Genomic DNA, 15,066 nt, shown 5'->3' with positions numbered 1-15,066 from the left:
CATATTGAAGACATAAAATTAGTACAAAAAATAAAAGAAAAAATAAAAAATATTCCCGATCTTAATATGACATTAGAATCAGACTATTTAATAATAGAGACAGATGGAAGTTTTGATGGATGGGTGCAGTATTAAAATCAAGACCACATAAATACAATTCTAAACAAAGAAGAAAAAATATGTGCTTACCAAAGTGGAAAATTCAAAGAAAATGGTAATAAAGCTAGTATAGATGTTGAAATTTTAGCGGTAATATATGGTTTAAATAGTTTTAGAATTTATATTCTAAATAAACCAGAAATATTAATAAGAACAGATTGTGAAGCTATAGTAAAATTTCATCAGAAAATTAATGATAAAACTAGTAGTAGAAGACGATGGCTTAATTTTTTAGATACTATATCAATTTATCGTTCTATAATTTTTGAGCATATTAAGGGAAATGATAATAGTATTGCAGATCAACTAAGTAGTTTACTGATCAAAGTTTAAATTTTACAGAATGAGACCACTACTACCAGACAAAGGTAAAAGGGTTCAACCTTCAACCTCAAATTTTGCAGACTCTTACAAACAGACAATGTTATCAAATTTAAACTTTAAACCTCTAGATAGAATTGATGATGTTAGAATAGAAAGACTGCAATTTGGACAACAAAATTTAATAGCATATGAGCCGTCTAATTGGACATTCAGACATTTGTCAAACTGCCAACTAGACAAACAACAAACATGCCTTATAGATAATATATGGATAGCTCATTATAAAAAAGACACTAAATATGTAATTGCTATTTTAAATGTTTTATGATATTATTTTACTAGCAAAAATAAAGACAATCGATTTAAATATTATGTGGTAATTCATGGTAAAATAAATGGTGTTTTTCAAACATGGATAGAAGTTTTAGACTCTATTAATGGTGTTCATAAAACCTCTTTTTAAAGGCTTTAATGATTTTACAGAAGCTTTAGACTATGCTAGAGGAATATTAGGGCCAAATTACTATATTTCTCTAGCCCTTAGACAAAACCCAGATAAAACTCCACAATACAACATTCAAAAAGATACAGACAAAGTAATATTTTGTGATCATTGTTCATCCATGACCGAAGCATTCAAAAGGCTAAATCTAATAAATGAAGCTCTAATGCAAGAAAATGCCAAGCTTAGAGAAAGACTCCGAAGAATGGAAAGCAAAGGTAAGACTAAACAAGAGGCAAAAACTCAAACAGATATACAGGGTTTTCCATCCCAAATAAAAATGGATGAGATGGGTGTGCATTCCCCAATGAATGTTAAGAAATCCACTGTATCGGATAAAGATACAGATAGTCCGGTTCAAACGGTAGTCGGTAAAGACTTATCAAATCCGTTTATGGCTGTCACTTTGCCACAAAGTGAAAATGAAGAATGTTCATCTTCTTCTCAGAATAGATGAAGACTACCGCTATCTTTTACCCAAAACCTGAAATTGAAAACTAAAGACATAGAATTTCCCATTACCAAAACAGTAGAAAAACTACTAGAACAAAAATAGGAACAAGACAAATATATGATTAAAGACCCAAGCCCAATTCCAAGCCCAGAAAATAGTCAAGAAAATTCAGAAGAAAATTTAGAGATAATACAATTTTCCCAAGATCCTAATGATGATGATTCTGGAATGAGTTTTGATTCTATAGCATTGCATAACTTAAACACTTAAATATGTGTGTGTGTGTGTGTGTATATATATATGTAAAATTACGTAATCAAGAAAGGTGTTTCTTTAGACAATCTGTGAAGTCCCACTTTACTCACTACCACACATCTGTGGAAAAACTTTTGGGACACACTAAAAAGGATAAGACAGATACCAGACTACAAGGACAATAATGCAAGAAAAGGAATATCATTTCACGTGATGATGGGGCCCAAAAGTGTACTCGGCTGAGATGATAAGATTCCTTTTTCATTTAAAATCCGAAGTTTGAAGTTCAAAGATCTCTATAAAAGCAGGCATTTTCAAGAGAAGAAAGAGCAAGACGAAGAAAACCAAAAACCGAAAATCCCAAAATCTTTAAAAAAACCTCTTTCCTCTTTAAAGTTACCATTTATAAATAAGTTTGTGTGAAGAATATATAAAGATTTCAGTTCTTTGTTTAAAAGTTATTTTTAAAAGTTTGGAAGCTTTTCGGGTTTTCCGAAAGGGAAACTTCACTCTGTTCTAGAAATGTAAGTTTTCATACTTAAGTTTCTAGTAAACTTTCCATATATGTAAATTATGTGTGTGTTCATGTAAAATGTGTGTTTATGTAAAATGTTAAGTATTTGATAAACTTATGTAAATTTATGAATATTATCATGAATCTATATTACTTAGTATATGGTTAGTCTCTTAGCCTCTTAAAAGTATCGATGGATTAACCTGTAAATTCCTAGGACATTGTTAGGTTAAATGTTCTTAGAAAAGAACTATGAATAACCAAATCCGGAGTGTGGTTAAAGAGGACTACTTTTAAGAAAAAAGCTAAGAGAAAGAGATGAACAGTAATAATAGATTCATGAGCGGACAAAATCCAAAAAAAGGGAAGAAAAACTAGAAACTAATGTAATAATTACATAATAGAACAAGAGAGTGAAGGAGTACCGAGTAGGATTGTACAATTTAAAACTTTAACGAATTTATTGAAATGTTGACTCTTTTTATTGAAATATTGACTCTCTCTTATTTTGCCTAATCAATAATTAATAGTTTATGTACAAATTATCATATGCTCCTAATCAGGATTCTTTAAATTGAATTGTAATAAGTGCATAATATCATCCCAAAAATAAAACATTACAGTTACAGATAGTCTTTTCTAATACTCATCTCTAAATAAATGTTATTGCTCCCTGTTTTTGCATGGTAACAAAACGCAATTTGGCATTATGTTCTCTCTCCTTAACTCTTATCTTCATCAGTTACTGTGTGCTTTGCTTGCAACAACAAATCACAGCTTCTTAATTTGCATAAATCATCATACAAAATCTGCATAAATTAAAATTTTTCATCTGAATCTAGAAAGAGTTTTGTTTGCTCTATGCAGCTTGGTGATATATAGAGTATATCTCCATGGGGAATGCACCTCCTCTATATCATGAAAGCACCACGTGAATACTAATGGCTAGTTGCTAAAGCAGTAACCAAGAGACCAAGTATAAGACATGGTTATGCACTAACCTGAAATGAGATAGAATTGGTATTAGTTTGAGAAAACCAAATTAAGAGCTCCATTGAAAAGACTTATGGTTTACATTTCTGACGTTTAAAGTTCTAGTGCAAAGGAAGACTAAGATACCTAATATTTAGTCGTATTTTACTTGAACTGTAGAGCCAAAATGAAGTACATTTCAGATCACATTTTCCTTGCAGAAAACCAGGTCATATGCCGATCTCATTACTACTTTTATCAAGAAACTGATCCACACTTTTTGAATCAAATTACTATTATTTCTTTCTACATCAGTGTATAAAAAGTTAAACTCTCAGGTGAATAGATAGAAACGTGTGGCTCTGTTTCCACGATAATGCATTAGCTGGAAAAAGACTTGTGGAGAAATTAAACCTAGAAGTGAAAAAATATAATAGGGTTTGGCAACACCTAAAAGATACCCTGCAACAAACAAGACATAATGCAGTTATAAGATTGTTTAAGGTATAAATTTGTCCACATTCAGAAAATTCTATTCCTAAATGATAGCCCTTATCTGTAGCGTAATGAAATCTTACTTTGTCCTCAAGCTATAAAAGTTAAGATGATCTTAGGTGCTTTAGTTTGCGATTGAATTTTTGCAAAACTTGAGCAATCTCTATTCCAGTTCTGTTGCACTTTAACTAGCTATATCTACTCAGTTCTATTTTTCCGCTTCTACAATTTCTTCTATTTCTATAGTTGTTGAGAGAGATATACATGTGTACATATTTGTAACTGAATGGTCCTACATTATGACATGACACCTACAACCAAGCAACTTTGCTATTAGCACTCTTTGATTGTTTTCTTAAAATGTCACTTATAGACATACCAGTCGGCAAGTGGAATAACTCATCTAGGTCCATAAAACCAATACATTCATACATAGCTCTAGCTCATAACGCACGATGAGCAAAACCCGCCTCTTTGAATCTTGATTACAGGCCAAACATGTCGTGTAACAGCTATGTTTCCATCCATTGATATTACCTCAAAATCCTAATCAAAACGTTATGTACTAGACATTTTCTACAAAAATCCATCAACTGTTGAAGTAATTCTGAAGATATTGAGATGATAGTATAGTTCTATTAATATTCAAAACAGTTCCAGTAATAACAAAACTGATATTATCATCTTATCAACATCTTCTATTAATACAATTAAAAAATATATCTCTTATTTAAAAGGGAGAGTTGGAGAGGACTAACATAGCATAAGAAAGTTGTACCACAAGCAACTTATATTATTACTCTTATTTATAAGTGAACAACCAAAAGACACAACATCAGATAATTGTACAAAAGTAACATCAATTGTAATATGGAAGCAGACAACTTTTTGCCATTTACATCTTCAGCTTCATATTTATGTCTTTTTTCGCACCCTAATTTTCGTGATTTCTTAATTTGGCTTTTATAGTTTTACATGTGTTTGATCAACGGTCATTTTAATTGCGTAGAGTTCCTAAATTAATTGACATTGTTTTTTTGGCCCAGAGTTGTTAATAGTCCTAAGAAGTATTATCAACCTATTGCCAGGGAACCCTATCAATTCACTGTAAACAAAAGATAAAAATCATTTATAGTATCTCAAAAAATGTCTCTATCTTTGCACATTGTTGTTTGACAGATGCATAGATTTACCTTGCTACTCAAAAAATAGAAAAAAGCTCATGTGAAACACAACATACTACTTGTTTTGGGTAGATTAAGAACGTGAAAGAAAGTAACAGAATAGCAAAATCTTATGTCATTATATAATCAAAATATACACTTATTTAAAGTGATAATATAAAGAACACAAACATCTTTAGCGTACAAACTTTAGATTCAAGGAAATATAAAAAATAGAGAGAGCATAAGACCTGCTGATATATTCTAGTAATCTTCAAATCCATATTGAAAGAACATTTTTTTCCCCGTACTGACATCAAGGAATAAACATGCAACAACTAACAACTGAAGTTTTTCAGTAGTTTTACTTTCCTGCAAACCCCAAGATAGCATAGTAGAATGCAGGAAATCAACAATTTTTATGTTCGAAATCCAGTAGAAAAAAGTGCTAATAGAAGACGACTTGCATGTCACATCTATATAGGACTTGTAGAAATTCATAGAAATATTGAATAAAGTCGACAATTTGTTTACATACAAAAATAAAGATACTCAAACCCTAAATGGGTATGAGCCTAAAAGGCACACACAAAATCGATTCTAAGTTTAATTAAACGACGTATTACTCACTAATATTGTCTAGTAGTGCTAAATAATATAGCTCTTGGATTGGTGAATGCTATGCGAGGACCAAGTTGTAGAACTTCCGTGTTTAAAAAAAAGGAAAAAGAAACATAAACTTTTTTAGTTAACTTAGGCATATCTAACATGAAATTGATTCATAAGAAGTGATTGAACAAACAATCAATTTCCTATCAGGAATTAACAAAGAAGCATGATGAAAAAATAAACTAAAAAAATAGATGTATCATCTATTTAATTAGTAACTGATGGCTCTGATTGAAAGAAAATAAAAGAAAGGCTCAAATGAAGATACATAAAGAAGTCTATAAGAAAAATAAATCAAAGGTTCCATTTCTAGAGGAATTTAAAATTATACCTTGATCAGAAAACATAATCAACCTTTTTAACAACACCAAAAAACAAAGATATGAACATATATAACATGAGTTATTTTAGAAACTTTCAAACAAAATATAAGCAAGAATTTACTAGATACTAACATGAAGTAACTTTGAATAGTCCATTCATAATCCTGATAAATACCAAATTCAAGAAACTTTAAAGGGTAAGAGGCATATAAACAGATGACAATGAGAACGATACTAAATTATTAGGGACATTATCCTTATTTTGAGCGAATTACATACTCTCATTGTAGCATCCATCAACTTCAACCACAGAGCGTAGGAATGAAGCAACCATGGAGAGAAAAGATATGGCTTAGTAGTGAGAGAAAGAGAGAAATTAAAGAAAAATGGAGGAGTACTTGGGGGAGTGCAAGTGAAAATGAATGTGGAGGCCAGTTGTCTCCCACAAAGACAAAAAAAAAATATGTGTCTTTCAAAAAGGGATCCACGTGGTTTAGTAAGAAAATAAAAAAATAAAATGAATTCAAATTTATGGTACAATTGATGTTACTTTTGGTATAATTATCTAATGTTGTGTTAGTCCTCTCCAACTCTCCCTTCTAAATAAGGGATATATATGTCACACCTCAATTCTCAATTTAAGGCTGACAACTGGACAGGGTTTTGGTCGGGCCGGTCTGGTTTCCGTACCGATAAGTCTGGTATAGGTTGAACTGGTAAGGAACCAGTCTTACAGGGTACTGAAACAGGTATCGAAATGGCATTCAGTTTTTTATCCAGTTGATACGGTTTGGTAAGATTCGATTCTGCTCCGGTTGATCTGAATAAACGGTCAGATCCATTTAAATTTTTTTTAAGGTGAACTTTAATATAGCCGTTAGGCTGGGGCTCAAAATGGCCGAAAACAGCCCCCCCCCCCCCCATCTCTAACCCCTTATCACTATAAATATACCTATATTCTTTCATTTAAATCACAAATTCACAAACTATTTCATTAACATCATATAAAATCTCTCAATTTTCAATCTCTCCTAAATTCATAATTATTATTTTGTGATATTAACTTGGAGTTTGAATTTCGGAGATTTATTTGAAGTAAATTGAATGGTTCAATTGGAATCTCTCAATTTCGACTTTGGTTATATGTCTACTTTTACGTAGTCAATTTTAAACTTCAAACTTTAAAGTTTAAACTTAAATTCAATTGGAACTTTAAAATTTACTTTTAAGTTTAATTTTTTTAATTAAAATTTTTAATAATATAATTAATAATACAATATTATATAATAATTAAAGTTAATAGAAATAAAAAAATGGAAAAGGGCCTAGAATACCCTCGAAGTATTGAAAATGGTACAAAATTATCCTTTATCCACCTATTGGCTCCAAATTACCCTTCTCATCCACCTATTGGCTCCAAAATACCCTTCTCGCCCACCTATTGGCTCCAAAATATCCTTCTCATCCACCTTTGGGTTCAAAATTGACCACTTATTTAACGATTTTAAAATTAAATTATTTAAATATTTTTTAAAATACGTGGCGCTCAACTATTGGTTATAATTTAATTTTATTAATATATTTTTTAATCCAACCCACTACCCACTCATACTAACTATACCCCACTCAATTAATAAACCAATTATAATATTAAAATTGCCATAAACACTACTAGAACACGACAAAATCATTGATTCCTAAAAATGACATCCAAAATTATTCGAGTTTGAATCGAAGCCCCAATTAAATTTAAGTTGAACCGCTTATTTAGGAGAATACTTTTAATAAGATTCTCTTTAAAGTTTGAATTCAAAATTTATGATTACTACATCCCGAATTAATTTTTAATATAATTTTATAAATATTTATGATTTGTTTTAAAATCTTTAATATATTATTTTTTTTAAAAAAATAATATATGAAGTAACATCACATAATTGAGATGAAAGAATAATTAAGATGAACATAGTCAAACTTTTAAATTTATTAGTAATTTTTATTTTAACACTTGAATGTATGATAATTTACTTCTATAGATATTTTCATCTCAAATTTTTAAAAACACTCATTGTCAGTAGCTTTCATGTTGTTACATTAGTAATGTGACGAGTTTATTAATTTTGTGGTGTTTCATTAGTAATAAGTGAGTAGTGGATTGATTTATAAATTATACAGATACGTTAAATTATAACAAAAATAGTTGAGTTCCACGTATTTAAAAAATATAAATAATTAGTTTAAATTTAAAACCGTTAAAAAGTGGTCAATTTTGAACCCAAAGGTGGATGACAAGGGTATTTTGGAGCCAATAGGTGGGTGAGAAGGTTATTTTAGAGCCAATAGGTGGATGAAGGGTAATTTTGTACCAATTCTAATACTTCGAGGGTATTTTAGACCCTTTTCCGATAAAAAAATTATCAGTAAACAATGATCCGGTAAGAATCGATTCTGGTCCGGTCCAACCCGAAACCTATCCGATAACTTAGGGATCAGACAGAACCTTTGCAAATTTCTGGTAAAATCAATTCCGGTAAATAAATTCGGTAAGGAGGATTGGTTCTGGTAAAATCAATCTTGTTGATCCAGTCCTGTCCATATGCCAGCCTTATTTTTCATTAAGAAAGATAAGACACACGATGACCTAAAGGCTCAAGAGACAACATACCACTTTTGCTTACTATGACAAATTTAATGTTGTGACAAGTTAAAAAATTTTCGTGGACGTCCGTTAAGACCTTAGTAATAGAGTCAGCTGGTCTCGAGGGCAAACATGCGCATTTTTAAGTTTAAATGAGCCCACAAGCAGGTAAAATCAAGTTTTATCAATTTCATGTGTTATAGTCCATGTATTTTTGGTGATTCGGGATTCCAGCTTGTTTTAGGTTGAATTTTTCATGAACGTCAGTTAAAACTTTAGTAATGGAGCTAGTTGGTCCTAAGCGACAAACATGCACATTTTCAAGTTCAAACCAACCGAAAAGCAGGTTAAACTTGATTATACCAGTGTGCTACATAGTCCATGAATTTTTGGCGATTTTGAATTTCTACTTGTTTTCGGCTGAAATTTTTCATGGAAGTCTGTTAAGACTTTAGTAATGAAGCTAGTTGGTCTCGAGGGGCAAACAAACACATTTTCAAGTTCAAATGAGTCCAAAAATAGATAAAACTAGATTTTACCAAGGTTCGTGTGCTATAGTCCAATAAATATAACGTCATAAATTATGAAAATATTTGACAAATAAAAATCTATCAAGTCTAACTAAAAAAAATAAATGACTTGCAATGCAAAGTATCAAGTTAATCCTACTAAAATAAATGAAATTCAAAATGCAACATAAATTTTAAATTTGAAAACAAATGTAAGGTCACACACTCTTATGTTAAATTTCAACATCAAGTACATAAATATGATTATTCCTACTAATTATATCTAATTATCTATTGATCAAATAATTATATGACCAACTAAATATATTGTTTTATTTTAAAAGATACAACTACTAACTATTTGGTTTAAAAAGGGGAAAATATTGACTAGGTATCGAAAAATTAATTAATCTTATTGTTTTAAGAAAAAATCAACTTTTTAAAATTACGAAGTCGCCACTTTATTTTGATAAAATCAAGAAAAATTTCAAAAGATTTAAAAACAGATAAAATCGATTGAAAAGGTTCGAAGTTCAATGTACATCCCGAGAAGGTGTTAGGCCCTCGGGATGCCCGCTAACTTGCGGTTGACCGACGATTTGACTAAAATGACTTTAACATATATTTTTATTTTTAACTTGGTAAGAAATCGCTTTGATATGTTCTTTAATTTTTAAATTTTTTGTATCCTATTACTTCTAAAGGAAAACACTTAAGAAAACTGAAGGAAAATGGTGATAAAATAAAATAAAATAAGCAAATAAAGTGGTAAATTTTAAAATAGTGAAGATTGGCTACCCCTTTGGAGATTATTAAAATTCTACCACAACAATAATTAATTCAAGCAAGTAATAAATAAAGAGGGGAAATAATTTGAACTTGGGCCTTATTGCCCAAATTCATTCCATTGGGTAAAGCCCACCTGTCCTATCTAATTTCAAATATGAACTTGGGCCCTTTCAACAAATTAAAAATCCTGCATAAAAAACATTGTGGCCCCTTGGGCCTGTTAAAAATTGCTGAAGGGCCCTGGCCCATTCCTGAAAAATAGATCATGAAGGGTATATACAAATGTATACATGCTGTATACAGTATATATTTGACCCATTTGGACCTCTCGATCCCTGCACCTGTTTGAATACATATTTCCCGTTGTTTTTCCCTGTATTTCCCTGCGTATTTGTACCTGTATCATTTTTAAAACTTACTTAACAAGTGTATATCTTCGCCTGATAATGTATACTAATGTATACGGGCTGCACCCTACGTCCGCATTAATTGCCTAATCCCGAATTTTAGTTAAATAAAGCGTCCCTGTACATTCCCCTGCCAATCATATTTTTTAAGCATATCTATAGTATATCGTTCTGGTATATCTGTGTATACAGGCTGTATATCAGACTGTTTTTCAACTTTCAAAAGTTGAAAACTCCTTTTCAGGAGTGTAATTTCCCTGTCATCGAACCAGATTTCGAACTCGGATCCATATGTACGCCTTCAACCTGTATATCAGTGCACAACTGTGTATAAAACATGTATACTGCTGTATACATCTCCTTCAAATCCCTGCAACAATTTTTCCAGCAGCTTCTGCTGGTTTTTTTTTTGACCTGTACATCATTTCAGAGGTTGGCTGACTCGGAATCTTTTAACTTGGAGAAATGCGAGAATGGAGTCCGAAATGGACTCGAATTGATGTCATATGTAATTAAAACAAAAGAAAAGGATTAACAACAGCCACTAAATATTATCATTAAAACAAGACCCTCAATAAAGCAAGCATTAGGCAAGAACGAGTTCCTCAAACTCTCAGACATACATAAGCATGAAACCTATGGCAAGTTCAAAGATATCAATAGACAACAGCACATAAACTATTTGTAACTAAAGTATGCTTTGAAACAAAGGAAGTCATGCATTCATTAAGATGTAGAAGTCAAAAGAAGAAGAGTTGTCAACATGAAACCAACATACCATCCTAAGCCTAAGAAAAGAAAAGCAATAAAAGTGTCGTAGGCTTGTTGAAACAAACCTCAAACTTCCTAACCAATTTTGAGTTCAAATAACAAGCTCAAGCAACGTAAGAAACTTATTAAAGAGAACCAAGCAAGAGAAACAAACATTGGACACCCAACAACACATTAGTTAACCTCACAACTTATGCTTTTAGAAAAGTTAAGCATCAAATATTTGAAATGAAAAAGAGATAAAATTTGATAAGCAAGAGGAGACTTAAAGGGGGCAGCCTCGAAGGGAACATGGGATTGAGACGCCAAGCTATGTCGATTCGCACATACTTAAACTTAATGAACATGTTGAATTCACAACAAACAGAGGCAAATCAAGACTAGCTGAACATTTGAAACCAAATGAGCAAAATTTCAGAAAATATGAAAGACAAACATTATATGACTTGAAATCGATTTGAAGAATAAACTTCAAATTCATACACCTGTGCAAATCATATTCAAAACTAAGTAAGCCAAGACACAAAGTTCAGCCAAAATAAAGAACTTTAATCTTCATGATAGTCATCACAGAATCAGCTAAGTAAAGAGAGACTTAAAGAAAAGTGAAGTTACATACCGTTTCCGAGGCGGCGATCTGGGACAAACGAGGAGAGCACCGACAACCTCAATCACAAAAGTTCCAACTCGAGCAGCGACCAAGGAATTCGAACAGAATATCAAACTCAAAAAACCGAAACTAGTTCTCCTTTCAAAAGGTCTTGACAACTTCTAAGCCTTTCACTGTGCTTTCTCTCTAAAAAAAAACTCACTACTATGTCTCTGTTATTTTTTTTTTTGAAAATTTCTCTTAGATCTTTCTCAAAAAAATCCCAACCAAAAATTTCAACACCCCGTTTTCTGAAGGCGGAAGGGGTTTTTTTTATAGAAGACTTTTAGGGTTCCAAGAGGACGAGGGCTGGCCGAAAAACCCATTTCAGGCCCATCCCCATTCGAAATTCGAATTCCCCCCTTATTCGGAAGGACGATTCGAGCGGGAAGGGAGGTGGAGGGTCGAGATGAATTGGGCGTCCTTGCAAGGCGACGTGTCATCATCTTCGAACAAGCAAGGACGACCTCGCGTCGTCTTGTGCTGCAAGACAGCGTACGCGGCAACAGGACAGCAGGTGTCCGTTGCGCTGCTCGTTCACGCGCGATGGAGAGAGGAGGGTGAGAGCGTGGGGAGACGAGACGCGGGGAGGGAGTTTGGGTCGGAGCGGGTTAAGAGGGAGAGGGAAGTTGGGTCGGGTCGTTTATTGGGTTTGGGTTGGGATTTAATGTGTTGGATAAATGGGCTGGAGGAGGAATGGGCCTGGGGTTAAAGTGGTGTTGGGTTGGCAAGGAAAATGGGTTGGGTATCAAAATGGGTGTCAACATATATCAAATTTTTCAAAATGTCAATATTTTAGCATTTAAGAGGACTCATTAGCAACAACTTCAATATTTAGTAAAAATGTCATTTTAGTTTGTTATGTATGTTTTTATTATTTATTTTTATTTATGAATATAATTATTTAATAACAAAAAGGAGAAAAAAAAGGTAAGCATCCTTAATTTTCTCATCAGTTATATTTTCAAATAAAATTTAAATTTTGTTTTTTTTTCTACTTTTTAAAATTATATTCATTCCACAATATATTCTTATATTTATTATAGTTTTTTATTAGTTTGTATTCATTCCAATAGGTATGCCGAATTTATCTATATAGTCATTTAAGAAATATATTTGTATTTTTATATATTTTTTCCCTATATAGTTATTTTTTTCTTCAAAAATCCTATATGTATTCATTTCAATATGTATTTTATTTGTATTTCTATTTATTCTAGTTTTTATTTAGAATTTTGTATAATAATATATAAAATACAAAAAATTAGTATGATGAAAAAGTGAATGAAATATAAAATTGAAAAGAAATAATTGAATATTTGGTGTACTCATTCTTAAATAAAATACATAACTACTTGAAATACATTTAGAATAAATACAAATTAGAAAAAAAATATCAAATTCAGTTGACATACCTTTATTAGTTTGTATTCATTGCAATATGTATGTCAAATAAAATGTAGCTATTTAAGAAATACATTTGTATTCGTATATATTTTTCATGTGTATTTATTTTTCTTTTAAAAATCTTGTTTCCTTTTCTAAGTCGTATTAATTCTCATATGTCTATTATTTGTATTTGTATTTGAATACAAATAAACTAATAGAAAGTTGTTCTTCTTATAAATAAAATACATAACTAGTTGACATACATTTGGATGAATACAAATTAGGGACAAATACAAGATTCATAAACCATACAACATGAAATTTTTAATAAATACAAATATTGATAGTATACATAGTGATTTGAATACAAATTAAGAAAGCATACCAAATTCTAAAAAAGAATTATAAATACAAAACAAACTAATAGAAAATTGTTCGCGATCTTCGTCTTTTTCAAGATCCTCACGAGTAGACAAAAATTTTGCATTTGCGTTCTGAATTTGAGGAAGGTTTTGCACACCAATGAGTCTTGTAAATGTTCTTACCCTCTTTCTTCCTTCATTTTAGCAGCGGATCATACATTATACACTATTTGTTAAGTAATAAATAAATTAAAGGATGAAAAATCACCAGAAATTGGTTGATTAAGATGAATACCTCTAGTAAGCCTCTTGGATTCAGCCATTGGAGAGTAAATCATAACGGAAATTGAAAAATACAAACAACATTTTTTAAGACTTAAACAAAAATAAAATTAGAAAAAAAATCTGAAAATAGGATAAAGATTAGAGATACCTTAATCAAAGGGATTCTTGTTGATTCAATTTTGGATTAAAAAAACAACCAAAATATATGGCAAAAAAATATTTGCAACTTGAATGTTGGAGGGAAATGAGAAAAGATAACCATAAGAGAGAGAAAAAATTAAATGGGAGAGAGAATTAACAATTTGAAAAGATAAATATGAGAGAGAATAATTTTTTTTTAAAAAAAAGATATACAGAATTAATTGAAAAAGAGAGATAAAATAGGAAGAAAATTGGGACACATAAATTTTTAAAAATAATGACATTTTTGACATTATTGCTAATATTTATAAAATATGAATATTTTTACTAAATATGTTATTTATTTTGACTAATTTACTAATTTTTCCTAATATAATTACACCAAATTTAGCTAAGCCATTTTTCTTTGGGTTGAAATAACCTGCCACTAACTAGAAGGTCGTATATTTACAAAATAAAATTTTATTTATTCAATAGTCTAACTTTGACTTGCTCAAAAAATATAAAACTATTTTTTTTCCCACAAGAGCCAAAAGCTATAAATTCCACCAAAACTCACGTGGACGGCTTTCCAAGGAAAAAAGAAAAAGGATAAAACTTTTCTACTTTGAGTTCCAACTTTTTTATTAATCCTCTAATTCCCAAAATACCCCTAATCCTCAAATGCTATTCAAATAAGAAATAGGGGCGTGAGAAAATCAAATTGAATTTGAAAAAATATTATTGATTTATCGCTATTGAAATAACAGTTTCTAATGTTTTTATTAAAAAAATATCGAATTATGGATTTTGTTTTTAATATTGAGCTAAACGATAATCTTTTAAGACTATAGTAATTTATCATTTTGCTCGTAAATAAATATTAGTCTCAATACCTTACTACTTTCTATCTTTGCCCTAAAATAAAATCTCTATTCGTCTTAATTTCTCTTTGTGTTGTACTTTCGTAATTTTTTTTAATGTTAGTTATTATTGTTTCTATTTGATGAGCATTTATAAAGTTATATCGTTCTTTTGGTTAAATTATTGGAGAAGTCATATAATCATTTCATAAGCATTCTCTTACAAGTTAAATCGATAATCAAGTTACAAATTAAAATTGATAAAAAGAAATCTTATTAATATGGTTAATGATTTAGTGTATTTAAAATTTGAAAATTGATACACCGAACCATAATATATAAAATCAAATCGAACACACCCCTAATTCGAAAATCCAATCGCACAATTCAGAAAAGGGTAAAACTGTCATTACACTACAAACAATTTAATTGTCTTTCCACACTACTATTAAAC

The 15,066-nt window shown here is 30.7% G+C and overlaps 1 long non-coding RNA gene across 1 annotated transcript; it reads right to left on the bottom strand.

Annotated features, from left to right (window-relative positions):
• Positions 1 to 8,174: 8,174 nt before the first annotated feature.
• LOC104648639 (uncharacterized) lies at positions 8,175 to 12,766 on the bottom strand. Its single transcript, XR_742629.4, has 2 exons — positions 11,564 to 12,766; positions 8,175 to 10,587 (listed from the first exon to the last, which is right to left on the bottom strand). It is a non-coding gene; the product is annotated as an uncharacterized lncRNA (long non-coding RNA).
• Between the last annotated feature and the right edge of the window lie 2,300 nt (positions 12,767 to 15,066).

This window comes from Solanum lycopersicum, chromosome 8 (genome assembly GCF_036512215.1).
Source record: "Solanum lycopersicum chromosome 8, SLM_r2.1".
NCBI lineage: Eukaryota > Viridiplantae > Streptophyta > Magnoliopsida > Solanales > Solanaceae > Solanum > Solanum lycopersicum.
This window is presented reverse-complemented; position numbering and strand designations above follow the sequence as displayed.